The sequence below is a fragment of the Bemisia tabaci genome, chromosome 8 (assembly GCF_918797505.1).
Source record: "Bemisia tabaci chromosome 8, PGI_BMITA_v3".
Classification (NCBI taxonomy): Eukaryota; Metazoa; Arthropoda; class Insecta; order Hemiptera; family Aleyrodidae; genus Bemisia; species Bemisia tabaci.
The window spans coordinates 30,046,990-30,061,690 of NC_092800.1; the positions used below are offsets into that span (position 1 = coordinate 30,046,990).

The window sequence follows — 14,701 nt, forward strand, 5'->3', positions numbered from 1 at the left end:
CCATCATTGCAGATTCCAGAAATTTTTATCGATACTTACCTACTCTACACTGGAAAAAAAACACATTGCATCTAGAGTCCAGACTATTAAAAACATCGACAAGAAAAAATACTCTTGATTCAATCGGATTTTTGCTTAAATCAAGAAACAAGCCTCTTAATTTGAACGGATTTCCTTTTGATTTAAGCTTAAATTTGATTGAATCAAGAGTATTTTTTCTTGTCAATGTTTTCAAGAGTCTGGACTCTAGATCCAATGTGTTTTTCCCAGTGTATGTAACAAGCTGATGGTAAAATAGTGCTTATAGTCCATACTATTTTGCGGGGGAAACGAGGCCAGGAAGTTCAAAAATTTCAATTAGAATCAAACATTTTGAGCTCTAATGAGTATCAGTACAAGACTGAGGGAAGAAAGTGTTGAGCTCAGGCAGTTGCTTTGAAATATTAAGTTGAGGTTATGAGAGATCTATAGCGTTTTGGGTCTCTTAGACTTTAACAGAAGATCACACTCGTCAATGAGCGGAAGTCATTTTGCGGGATGCTATGTTGAGCTCACTGTCGAGTGTGATCTAATTTTAAGGTCTAAAAAGACCCAAAACTTTATAGATCTCTTGGCGTGACCCCAGCGTACTATTCCAAGCCACTGCGTAAGCTGAACACTCTTCATTGATATTCATGAGAGTTCAACATTTTTGACTCTGTTTGGCCTTTTTGAAATTTCTAGCTTTGTTATTTTCCCGCAGAATATAATGCGGACCCACCACTGCCTTACCACATTGTTTATTCTAAAAGTTTTGCATGCATAAATGGGTTTTTTCCCTTTCATCAGCGCCCATCTCTTCGATTTTTGCGGACTTTTAAACAAAACAATGATTCATGAAAAAATAATGGTTAAATTTATTAGAACTTACCTTGAACGAAATTGTCAGCAACAGTTCAACCTCATCTGTATTCTGAATGTTTCTAAACGTCCTGGAGACCTATTACTTAAAAGTGAAGGATTATTAAGAAATTGACAAACATACACAACCACGTAAAGGACAAACGCCTAATATACATGCGAATGTTGCCAATTGTCTATCGAAAAAAGTACTATTTTTAGGAACATTGATGAATATTTTTCTTTGAAAGTTTCAAATGATTTAAATGATATTGCGCACAAACTTCTCTAAAAAATTGAAAAACGAATATTCCGAATCTTGCCAGAAAACAGTGTTTTTTTTCAACGCAAATTGTGCAACAGCAGAAAGTTTATATGACGTTTTTCCTTGGCATAAAAGCAGAATGTTTATCCCAAATCTACAAATCCTCCCTTATCGCAAAACAAGCATGACGACCAACGATGAGAAATAGCGCAACGGTTGGACTGGTAAGACTGGTTTGGTATTATTGGAGACGAAATCGCCGTAAACTCACCGTCAACTCGCCTTCAAATTTGACGACGCAACCCAACACCACACCGAAGTTGATTAAGTTGCATCCGCCGTTTGGCTGTATTCTGAATGCTTCCACGTGAAGACTTATTACATACATGGAAGGTATTATCAACAAATGGACAGACACGCACAACCACTCAAAGGAAAAGTACCCAATGCGCATGCAAATTTTGCCAAGTGTCTCTCAAAAAAGTGTTATTTTAAGGAAAGCTATACTTATTTTTCTTTGATAGTTTCAGTTGATTTAGATCAAAGTATGAACAAACTTCTTTAAAAATTTGGAAGGAAACTATTCATAACGTGTCTCACTGAAGGGTTTTTTTTTTACCCTAAAAATTTGAGGGTTGTAGCACGTTAGTCTTTTAGTTTCCGCCTAAAAACATAAAGAAACACCCACGTTAACTGAGTTGGTTACAAATTTAAGGAATATTGTAAGCACTCATTTTTCACAGATTAGAGGAATGAGACAGGTCTGCAAAAAAGAAAAGACCCAAAACACCGCGATCTTTAAAGTAGACTAAAGATGATCGACACTTAAGTAATTTTTAGCCAGAAACAAAGAGAGACTCTTCATTGGTTTTTTCGGAATGGCGGAAGCTTTTACTTTCGGGACTTTATTATTCAATTTTCGATCTACGTACTAAGTGGATGCTTAACAACGTGTTGAGTATTTACTTTTGCAAAAAAACAACCGTTGCTCGGTAACCTTGTTTGGATCATGACGTCACCTGAAGCTGATCAACTACCTAGTATGTAAGATGACTGTTGCTCCCATCTAATTTTTAATGAGGCAGTGTTGCATCCTCGAAAGTATAGCTTCCTACTTGTCGCTAAGAAGGTAGTGGAAAGTCTCTTTGTCTCTAGACAAGAAGAAATTAGTGAAAATTCGAAACAATTTTCGTTGGTTTCCTCTTGGGCAAAAGAGACCTGTCAACAACCTGGAATATTGTAAATTAAGATGAGTCTTTTTCGATACTCAACATTGATGTGTTACTGCTACTTCGTGGAAATGCTTTGTTATTTTAAAGAAGCGCATTGTTTCTTCATTCGGTGGCCAAGATGATTCTCTGAAGAATATTCTTGTTGGAGATTCTTGTTCTTCTTTCCTGCAATGTTTTTACATTCTGGAAATATATTACGGATCAGTTCATTGACCTAAGCCAAATTCGAATGGGTTATCAAAGCTTAAAGATGATTATTTACTTAAAATATGTTTAATTTTTCACATAATTGTCAAAATCAAGCGTCTTAAAGAAGGAAAAATACATCAAATTCGTGTACAAAAATAAAAAAAAGAACGAAAGGAGTTTGTATAACATATGAAGTTGCGAAGTTTTTAGGTGAAACTCTGCGTATTTTTCATTAATTTATTTTTCATAACAATAATAATGTATTCGCACTAATCAGTCAAATTACTATTAATTAAACAAAGCTTATGCAAATAATGTGTACATATATACCCTCTTGGGAGTCTGAAAAAAGTATTCACTCGCCACTTTTTGCTTGTAACTATATTAATTTTAGAATGTACACTAGGGAGATACTCAAGGATTATGCCTTGAAATTTTTTACAATCATTATGGAATCAAAAGTATTAAAATCGTCCAATCCATTTCAAAATAATTTGTGAAGAACAGGGTTACAGTCTTAAAAAATGACAGTTAATTTTTTCATGAGGCATCTTAATTGATGTTGCACCGAACAGAGAGAATTTCTGAAGTCACCTATCTACAGGTTATTTTAGAAAAACTAAAGTCATAAAAATGAAGACAATATTTCGAGGAAAAAATATCTCTCTGAATTCACTAGGCTAATTTTTTCTGGAAACATGTGACTTTCACCAGAAAAATATTGAAAGACGCCAGGCATGTTTTATGTTCTCATAACTGTATCACATTCTCTGAAGGCTTTATTCAATCAATTTGATTAATTGTTTTGATTTTAAAAAAACATGCTGAAAGTGCTAAGAATGATCAATCATTTTCTGTTCGTGTTAACAACGTCTAAACATGTTTTTACATAGAAGTTGAAAATGTACTCTAGAAATAAAAAAAAAAAAAACCACGCATGATCTTATTTTATGGACTTCTTGAAAATATTTTTTGACAAATTAAAATCGGGAGGCTTTGCTTCAAGCGTTGAAGAGCGTTTGCGTTTTTAGAAAGCTTCAAGTCCCTGCAAAAAAGTGTAATGCCAACAAGCTATAATTGAGGACTTTTCCGGTAAAACGGCGTGTGAGACTTGCTATGCTGCTGATATTGTGCAATTCTTTATAGAGTTTGCGGCAGAGGAAATTCATTAACAGTCGACTTAATTCCCTCTAATAGTGAGAAAAAACTCGGAGCAGATCTCGGGGAAAATTCATAGTAGAACTTTTGGATTAGTGCTCACAACTACGTTCCACAATCTCAGCAGCGTTGGAATTTGCATACGCCTTTTTACCGAAAAGAATCTCCATTTCATTCTAATCCCTGCAATTTCTCAGATTTTGGCATATGAGTCATTATAGGAAATAATATTTCCCGAATTTTCTAAACAGATTTAGATAAAAATTAGAACATATTAATATGTAATTCTAGCACAACACGCCACTGGCATGAATACAGGAAGAGTGATAGTTTAACCAAGAAATTGAGAAATGCATGGATCCATTGACAAATCGCACTACTATGGTTTAAGTGTTTCGGTATGGTTCATTTTATACTAAATGTACATAAATATAAATTACAAAATCATCACTACGTTATCGCATTTGAGGAGATTTCAACATCAATAAAAAACGTATACCTATAAAAATCGCTAAAATCGCGATTGTTGTTTTTTAATTATTTAAACAAAAACCTAAAAGTTATAAAAAACGACATTTATCGTTGAATGAAGGATTCATTATTAGGAAAACCCCTTAATTTTTGAACCGCAGTTAGTCAGCTCTGTTCTAAGAACATCATTTTTCAAAATTCATCCATTAATTTCTACATATAAAATTTACATTTGTGATCACCCACAAGGAAATAATACTTGTACAACGAAAATTCAAATTTGAACTTCAATGCCACAGGAGATAAGGGCATAAAGAGACTCCACAAATATTCGAGGACAAACGCCCAAAAATATCAAACTCGACCGGCATTAAAATGATTTGAAGTTTGCAGTTCAGAAAACGGTGTTTGAAGAAAATGTAAAATTCTATTCTGTCATGTTCAGGGCGCATGACGGTCGGTCTTTGATCCATTTTATTTGGGCGTAGCTAGATTTTTTTTTGGGGGGGGGGGGGAGTCGGGGACTGGCCCCCGCAGTATCATCTGGTCCTCTTCAGAGATTTTGGATGGTGGACAAAAACCTTCGTCAGACATAAGTGTCCCAGTGATAAGTCGCAGTGGCACATAAGAAGATGCCTATCAGTCGAATTTAAGGGGCTAGTTAGCATGTTTCCCAAAGTTTCCCGCAGAGAGCACCACTTGTGGAAGTTTTACTGTGCTTGTTTTCAGTAATAACGTGCAACTACTTTCAGTAATGTATTTTTTTTTTGCAGAAATTAATGGAAATTTTGCGTTAAAAGAGCCGTGAATTGCGTTCAAAGAGAGGTAAAATTTCGAAACTTTGCCAAAGGATTCCCCGCGAACCATCCTTTGGACCGAGAGGGATTCCATACGACCCAAAATGCCAAAGTAATAGGAGAGTCAGGACCTCCTCAGCAAGATACCCTGGCTACGCTTATGGTCATCTACTGATACCAAAATGATCTAAACTTATTTTCTCAGAGAGTTTTTCACAGAATTATCTAAGTCCGATTTTTCGACCCGAATATCTTCTCCTTCCTCCTTCAACTCAGGGCATCAGCTCTGTTTGTCTAGCCATTATCGTATCAGACACATATAGATAGAATAAAATAGATACAAATTGATAAATCCTATGGAGAGACTAAAAAACTTTGGCTCTCTGATACAAATAATATTTTTCCTTTGACGATGAAATTTAGAATGAAATTCACAGGTTTAATCAGAACCCAGAGAAAAATTCCTCCGATGTTTTCTTCGCTTTCTCACAACCAAGGTGACAGCATGACGACGAGAGAGGTGACGTGATAAGCAGAGGAGACTGGTCATGACGGAACGATCTGGTGAAAATTAGATGATTCGTCTCCCATCCGTAAGATACCTGTAGAGACGAGCTTCTGATACTTAGATATTCTACAAAAGCCCGGATCTACAGGGTAGATCACGAATGTGCTTAGAATTCATGTTAATTCGTAGCGCAGATCCTTCTTGACACGTTTTTCAGACGTATTTCTCCGCCTCCCATACGTTCTAAGATGTTTCTGTGGATGTGTTCCATGAAGGTGGATCGAATATTTCTCATGTTGTTGTGCGAACGAAGGAAACGAGAGTTAAGTTGGTCGAAACACTGGTAGCTGCACTGCACCAATTTTAACAGGCGAGCTTGGATGCTGAGGTCAGACTGCTGCATTTTTGGAGTAAGAAACGTATCCTCGTCCATGCCTGCAATTAGAAAGAAAGTTAACAAAATAAACTAGTAAATCATAGTTAAGTATCGTTTTACTCTCTATCTGGCAAGATTATAATTGAGTTTGCTCTTTTTACCCCGAGAAATAATACCATCTTCATTTGGCCCGAATTTTATTTTCACATATGGAAACCATGTCATTTTTTCCTCGTCGATTCGAAATGAGTGAGTAAAACTTTCAAATGAAATATGAAACACGCATGTTTTAGTATTTTCTGTTAGTTTGTGAAATTATGGTTTTCAGATTTTAAAATACTGTGACTAAAATACGTGATTCTCCTGGCGTCATCGAGACTTTTAGAATCAGACTCAAAACCTACAACCGCACTGTATAATATCTCTGAAACATGCATTTAGTTGTTCACTTGAGTCGTGAAACACGAGTATGTTCCAGTTGGCATGCTTCACGGAGTTTCGCAGGAAACAATACACTATTTGCGCAGAGCACAGTTGGGAAAAGTAGAAATTATATAAAGTGTGACGGTCAACATAGTGTAATATCAGTGTACATATAGTCCACGATGAGTCCATCTTTGATGCCAGCAAAAGGTGGCTACAATTTCAATTTCATCTTCTCTTTGGTTTTATGAAAAATAACACTGAAGTCTCAGAGGACTCTTGCAAATTTTTTTCGTGCCTTTCATACTTATAAATCTCAGTCTGCTCTGCTTTATTTTTTAATCCTATCTGTTTACATACCGTTGGTTCACATATTCCCATTCCCCATTTTCGTTGGAAGCGGTCAACCAGTTTCAAAGCACGATCTTTCAGCCTCAGTTAAATTATTTCCATGCAATCTTGGCCTCTAGCAGGAAATTAGTAAATATGTTTTTAATCATAATTAATTGGACCGCATAAAGCAGAGAGAAACCAACCCACATCACTTATTAAGACCAAATTTAACTGGGCAATTTAAATTTTACAAGAGTACGTTTGTGCGAATTCCTTTGAAAATTGTAAGAAATTTGCTTCGTACTGCACAAAAAATTTGATGAAAAATCTGCATAGCCGTTTTCATGTAAAAAATTAAATTGTCCGATTAAATTTGGCAATAGCTAATGTGGCTTGGTTATTTTCTGCTTAACACAGTCCAATTCAGATTCTGAGACTTCATACTGAGAAGGGTCAAAATATAAGGTCACTGTAAAGAGATAACTGAGGGATCGTAAGAAACGTAACATCAACACCATTCCCAGATAAAATTGAAAAGGCTAAGTGGTGATCATCTAGGAGTTTTCAGCCTTATGAGTAATAATAATGGAGCTCTTGCATGCGTCAGGGATCAGGGATTTCCGTATTTTGACTTACGTAAAATTTCGTGAGAAACACGATGGTGCAACAGGTTTTCTCTGAAATCAACTCCGAAGCTCAAAAAAAGTTCTCAAAGTTGAGGGCGAAATGAAGGGTATCCCACGCTACCCTCAGAGTCCACCTCCATATCTGGTCAAACTCTGCAGCGAAGATAAGGAGCAAATACATTAGCAGGGTCTCCGTGTTTTCAGTTTTGGAGTCCCCAAATCAAGTGGCAACCCTGTTAATGTATTTGCTCCCTATTTTTACATAGAGACATTGCCTTGATATATAGAGGGGGACTTTCAGGATAGCGTGGGATATCCCCTCCATTACAGCCTCAACTTTGAGAACTTTTTTGAGCTTTGGAGTTGATCTTAGAGAGGATCAGTTGCACCATCCACGCAATTTTACCCAAGAATCAGTGCTCACATCGCAAATTCCTGACGTACGCGCAAGTGCAAGAGCTCTATCACACGAGAAAGGCAATTTATAATTTTTGAAGTAATTTTTGACACATCCCAAAAATATGCTTTAGCTACCCTTTACCAGATCGTTAGCAGGGACTCGATGTCACATTTTTTTTGTGCCCTGCAGTTCGATCTACAATTTACTGCAATCAACGACCAGATCATCTACTATTTCATTAATATAAGGTCAGCTAGAATAGAAGTAGTCATTAACATATTGTCAAACCGTAATGGATATCGTTATTTTTCATAATAAAGGAATTAAAGAACAATTTATTATACAGTGACGATTTTAGAGATAATGGTAGAATTTCATGACTCTCATACGCAATGATAGAAATAGTGCTCTCTCGTGATTTTTGACGCATTTTTGGATTCATTTATGAAAATTGAAATTGATAAAAGGTAAAACTTTTCAATTGAAGTTTCAGCGCACTTAACATATTTATAAGCTGAATTAAAACTAGATTTTTGAATTTTACGAACGAATTTCAAGAATGAAAATGAGCTCCTTCACATAGAATTAAATGCTCTCTCAGTAGTATAAATGGACTGCATTTTGCAATATGGAACTATAAATTCTGGCTAATCTGAAAAAACACTTTCATGCATAGGGAAACTTATGGCACATATCGACGGTGAAAGTCGGCAATCACATAACTCGGTTTGCGACGTCGCAGACTTCCTGTCATACTTTATTTTTTAAATGGAAAACTACTCAACGGCAATTCTTTAAAACTGTCATGATTTTTCTTCTCAATGCGAAGAAAATTCTGCAAAAACTTCAAGAAATAATATCAATTTGTTCTCCTTTAAAAAAATGACGTAGAGGCGGAGATTTTCAGACACCGCAAACGAGTTATGTGATTGCGGACTTTCACCGTCGATATGTTGTTTTTAAACCGGGCCAGAATTTATAGTTCCAAATTGCAAAATGCCGTCCAAATCAACATCAATGGTACGAACCTGGATTAAACTCATGTGCTGCACGATATCATAATTTTAGGAACGCACTTGCCGTATAGTACTATTGTCTCAAAAACTTCACGTGAACAAATGTACCGGCGGTTTGAAGCGAAGCCGATTCTGAAAACATACACGTACAAATTTTAGTTATGGGTAATGATCACACTAATTAAGTTATAACAGTGGTTACTGATTTTGGCCATTGTACTCTCTGTTAGTTGACTTAATTTGACTAGACAAGATGTTTGGTTGTCGAATTTTAAATATTTTTCTTCAATTCTGTAAAAATCGCACTCACTTGTCGATCAATTTCATCCATTTTTTTTCCTTCACCGATTAACAATACAATGATGAGTACAAAGTGTCACTTTGAAATAATCTGTTAAGGATAGTGAATCCACTCTGCTTAAAAGACTATGCGCTTAAGGTGATTCGATTGACGCCATATTTTGTGTCAGAACGACATGCGATATATCGCATCAATTGGTACCATTTTTTCAGCTACTCGTCATTTTTCTCCAATTTTGAGATCGCAATTCTGTTGTCAGGAGACTAAAGCGCTCACTTACCAATTGTGACGAAGAAATTCAACGTAATAAAGGCGTGCTTTTTTTAGAGAGAAAATATCGCATTCGAGAGCAGTTTCGATATCAGTATCGAATGCTATGTTTCCTCTTTAAAAAAACCAGGCCTTTATTACGTTGAATTTCAGCTTACAGCCGGCTGTAAGATTTCCATTAGCTTCTATAGCCGGCTACACAATTTCTTATAGCCTTTTATAGGCGATGGCGATTAAGCAACAGCCAGGCGATAAAGTGTATGCTAAACGTTACTAATTACGGATGCTAGGACTTGGTGAGTTTTTGGAATACTGCTCTCTTTTTGGGCCGTAGTATCTTGATTTATTTTGCGAGGAAAGCTCCGTACTTTTGATGGATGCCTGCCATTACTAATATATTAGAGCGCCTTCAGTTTCGTATGATACTGTGCAATAGCTCCGGTGTGAAATAGTTGCTTCAAGCGCCGTGGCAGGCGGGCAGCCAGCGCGAAACACGCATTGGCGCCTACAAACCTAACAGGGATACTTCACGCGTTGCGCAATGCGTGAAGTATCCCTGTTAGGTTTGTCGGCACCAGTGCGTCGCCGCTCCGCTTTGTGTTAGGCTTTAATATTTAATCTGGCGGAGTCAGCGTTATTCAACTCATGATTTTGAAATGTTTGCACACTCTGTATGGATTATTCTCATTTTAATTGATGAAAAAAATATGTATTAAAGGAAAATATAATGTGTGTTTTGTAAGTATTAAGGTGGCTCCGTATCAAATTTAATGATTTCCAAAGCACACGAATTTCTACACAATTTCTTATAGCCTTTTATAATCGATGACGAAAAAGCAACAACCAGGCGATAAAGTGTAAAGCCCGGCGATAGGAACTATAGCCCGGCTGCATAATTTTTTATCGCCTCTTATAGCCCGGCCGTATGATTTTCTCCGCATTCTACAGCCAGCTATATGATTTTCTGTAGTTTTCTTTAGCCGGCTATAAGAATTCTTATGGTATTTTGAAACGCAGCTCTTATCGCCAATTTTTACCAGGGTTATGCTTATACTTTTCATGTTACTTCATTCATATGAAGGTACGTTTTTCCCGACCCCCCTAAACTCTGAATGTACATTGTACTATTAAAGTACAAGCGCAAGTGTTTTAACTGCGCTAGTCATTTTTTTGAATATTCTAGCACATTTAGAAGTAAAAAAAAAAACTTGAATTGAAGGCTGAATTCAAATATTTATTGATATATTTCCTCTTCTATTCCCTCTTTTCCGACTTTAATATCACGTGCTCACCTGCCACCTTGGTTTGAGTTTCCCAAGGACCTGAAGTCGATTACATCAAACTGTGAATCAAGATACTCTTGAAGAAAAATTGTTCTCCGGAACTGTAGTCAAGTGTTTCAGTGAATTGCAGTCAAGTATATTCTTTTCAAAACCGAGTAGTTCCTCTGCAACAGAAAAATGATTAACTATTAAATTTTAGCTATTGGATGTTTATGTTCAAAATATCACTTGGAGGAAATGAAAAAATCTAACAGTTTTAAGCCTGATTATTGGCTAACTTGCGGCCGTTTTTTGGAATCTTGCGTTCCTCTATTGACCGAGACAGAATCAAGGCAAATGAATGTGATCGGTCAGTCGCAAAAGTCATTCTAAGAATTTTACGAGCCTTTCATATCTTTTTGATGACCAACAATTAGTCAAATACTGATAGAGGTTCGAAAAAAATCCGATCAACCTATAATGAACCGATCATATTTGCACAATACAAATTATTCTTGTGTGCAATATGGACAAACCCAAAAATTCCAGGAGTCGGCTTGTTGGCATTCGGACTGTTTTCAATGCAATCAAGAAAGGACCATGAGGCTGATACACTTCCTCAAAGGAACACACAAAAAGGCAATTTCTAAACTTACGAGGATTACACAATTCGTTTAGGGATAACTACAAGAACAGAAATAGGATGTACTTTTCAAATATAATGCTACTTTATTCCTACATTGAAAATAAGTCGATTCACTTAACTTTTGGATTCAGAGCTAATGAGATTCATTTAGAGCCACTTAAAGTCGAATGAATCTAAATATAGTAAAATTTGCCTTGAAAGTAGAGTGAAAACTGACTCGATTTAATCCTCATAACGCGGGAACGAAATATTATAATTTATGACAATTTAATGCCTGGATAATGCATTACAATGCTTTCATAATAATTAAATAAATCTAGAACAGATTCGTTTCTTCATAGAAATTAGCAATTCTTTTTAAATCGTGAAAATATATTTATAATTCCTTTTCCTGCGTGGAGAAAATTAAAAGACGACGGGCACAGTACATCCACAATGGGAAAATTGGACGCATTTATGGTAAAAGGAACGATAAGCATAGGGTTTTCGTGAGACGTAGTTCCTTTTGACAGAAATGCGTCCAATTTGAATCTGCTTTGTGCTAATTTTTGAGACCAGTCTCGGACTAAGTGTAACTTTTCTGAGAACAAGTCAGATCTATCGATAGCTCGAATGTCAACTCAGAAACAAGCCCCTCTTAGAAGCGACATTCATTGAGACGATGATGCAAATTGTAAAACCCAAGCATTGATATTGATTGTCTCGTCGATAAACCGCTCCGAAACGGGGCTGTATTTAACACAGCCCCTCCCCCCTTCCAAGAAAAAAAAATAAATAAATAAAAGGCCTTGATCTCAGTTTTTTTGGTTCTTTGAACGCACACGTTAACAGAAACAACATCAGGATTGGCTTCAAAATTAACCGCATATTAATACCTTTTTTGATCGAATTTGTCATAAATTATTAGTGTGGCTGCGTTAAAAAACTTTAACATTTTCTATAGAACAGTCGAGATTTTCTACTACCGATGTCTTCGTCTTACGTCTTTTAATAATAACGCAATGCTAAATAGACGCATGAAACTGTATAGAAATTCATAAAACTATTTAAATGTAAACTAAGAATCTGTGTACTAAATTTGGTCTTAACTGTTTTTATCGTTCCATTATTAAGGGCAATCAACAGCTTTTTTAACCAGCAAAGTCGCATTCTTCCGTAATTTTTCATCCTTGCCGTGAGTATTTATCGTAAAAAAGACGTCAGCAAAACTTCTTTTCGGTATTGAGGGTTAATATAATATTTTCCCTCATTCAAACAGTGGAATGCTTGATGCTTATCACTCTTAGAAAGTATGTATTAGATCGTAGTCCATGCTTGCAGAGAAACGTACGGCTTCAATGCAAAATTGTTATTTGAATCATTTAAGCTTGAGTTGCGAAGAAACGAAAAAAACATACGGCAAAAGAAGCATCATATAATCTAGCATAGCTGTTTTTTGAATAATTTAAGCTCAGGGTACGAATAAATGCAAACACCATATGGCAATAAAGCATCATAATCTAGCCGTTTTTTGTCATCGGCTAACTGTTTCGAAACTCCATCGTCATGCCAAAAATTTTGTGTGGAATTTATAACTTCGGATTTTTTAAGACTTAAGAAATTTGGATGAAATTTCTGGCCAACTTTATTTGATAAATTCAATGGAATTCAATTTTTCCGATCTCATCTTCCCGTTTCAACAGTGTCAACGATGCATGAAGCATTCTTTTCAATGTATTTAATGAATTTTGAGACTTTAGAAAGCTTAATTCCACAATGTTACATAGTTGTAAGTTTGAAAAAAACAGTCCACCAATAAAAATTATAATATAAATATAATGAAAATATAGGCTAAGTTAGCGATTGAAAGATAGGACAATGCCTTATTCTATTATAAAACGATATCTTCCGAACTAAATATTTTAATCCTGTAACGATGAAAATAAGCTTTACTTGGGTTCAATTTGGCAGCAGCAAAAATTCAAAATTTATTTTACCAAATTTATGGTCTGACTTGATATAAAAACATCGAAATTAGAGGATTTCTGTTATAACTATGTTTTTCTTTGTTTAAATAAGCAGAAATTAATGTTCTTATTTAAGAAATATGTTATGAGTTGAAGCGAATATTTAAGTTAATAGCAGGAAAAAGAGATTATACGCAAACTCGGTATATTAAGTACTTCAAAATATAATTCTGGAACCCAAATGAATTAGTCACATCCTCAACAATTTTAAATTCAGTAGTGTACAAAGTATTCTACTCCATAGAGCGCAAGGACAAAATAAAAAAAAATAGATTATTTTAAAAACAGGACGGAGAGAATACATTAACCGTGTTTTTCTTAGCCGTGAATTTTAGACGTAGGGTAAGCGGATATAGTTGACTGAGTCATGAACACATCTTAAACAGAGATTTGCAAAATCGGGAAAGCAAAGCGCACCGCGATCGCGGGAAAACCGAATGTTTTCCTGCCATTCAAAATGGCGGACAGTCCACAGAAAGGATGAGTAGATCGCGCAACCCTTTAACTGTACATAAATACGCGCGATTCGGTGAATACAAGGTTACAAAAATAAATCGAAAAAAAAATGGCCGAAATCCTAGCTTTACCAATTAACAACAAACTATAACGAGACAACGACGAGTAAAACGATCGAACGCGTCAAACCCGATCAACAAAGAACCGAAAAAGCTCAACTTGCTACACTCACCCTTTCACGCGGGTGAATATACAAGAAATTCGAGAAGCGCGCACCCGAATCGGTGTACCGAAAAAAGTGAAGTTGGTTTAACATTCTGGAAGTAAAAAAAGTTTGCGATAACTCAAAAAATGCTAAATTACCCAATACGGCAGTTAGTTTTACATCTTGACATTGCTAAAATTACTGCTGTAGGAGTTAATTCAGCATTTTGTTAGTTCATATACACTTTTTTACATCCAGAGTGTTAAATCAACTTCACTTTTTTTTCAGTGCGAACAGAAGGGTTGTTTCTTACCTGCAAACGAGCACATCGCGCACAAAACAAAAGGGTTTCGAAGGGATATTCCCGGAGCGTGACTCACTATTCGCGATGGTCAAGTAAATAAGCAAATAGACCCGCTCGGAAGATTTGTAAACGCTGACAGGGACGTCGGAGTTAAGGGATGCTGGGATGCTGCGTACTGGATCTCCGCCGCGAGGGAGGCGCGGCAGGGATAGGGCGCGGCTGGAACCCCCGCCTTTCGCTTCCCCTTATCTCCTTCGGAATCCCTGCAAGGAATTATTCACATCTTCCGTTCCAACAATTTACTCGCGGGGCTTCCCACGTATGAATATTTTCTTTCCACGCACACGGCCACAGGGTGTTCGCCAAGCTTTTTTTATGTCGTTCGCTTTTTTACTCTTGGGGGTGAGGAAATAGGTTACCAGCTCTGCCACCCTAAGCGAAAACGACAGAGCTCCATTCGAGATTTCATGTTCTTAATCCTTACGTACTGCTCCGATACACGATAACCTGATCATTCGTATGCTTCAGTTTTTAGTTAGAATTCCTGATGGTCTGTAATAGACACTCGTCAAATACTA

General features: G+C 36.3%; 1 long non-coding RNA gene across 1 annotated transcript; it reads right to left on the bottom strand.

Annotated features, from left to right (window-relative positions):
- Positions 1-917: 917 nt before the first annotated feature.
- Positions 918-14,396, bottom strand: LOC109033919 (uncharacterized). Its single transcript, XR_011900390.1, has 4 exons — positions 14,133-14,396; positions 10,537-10,691; positions 8,686-8,805; positions 918-5,934 (listed from the first exon to the last, which is right to left on the bottom strand). It is a non-coding gene; the product is annotated as an uncharacterized lncRNA (long non-coding RNA).
- Between the last annotated feature and the right edge of the window lie 305 nt (positions 14,397-14,701).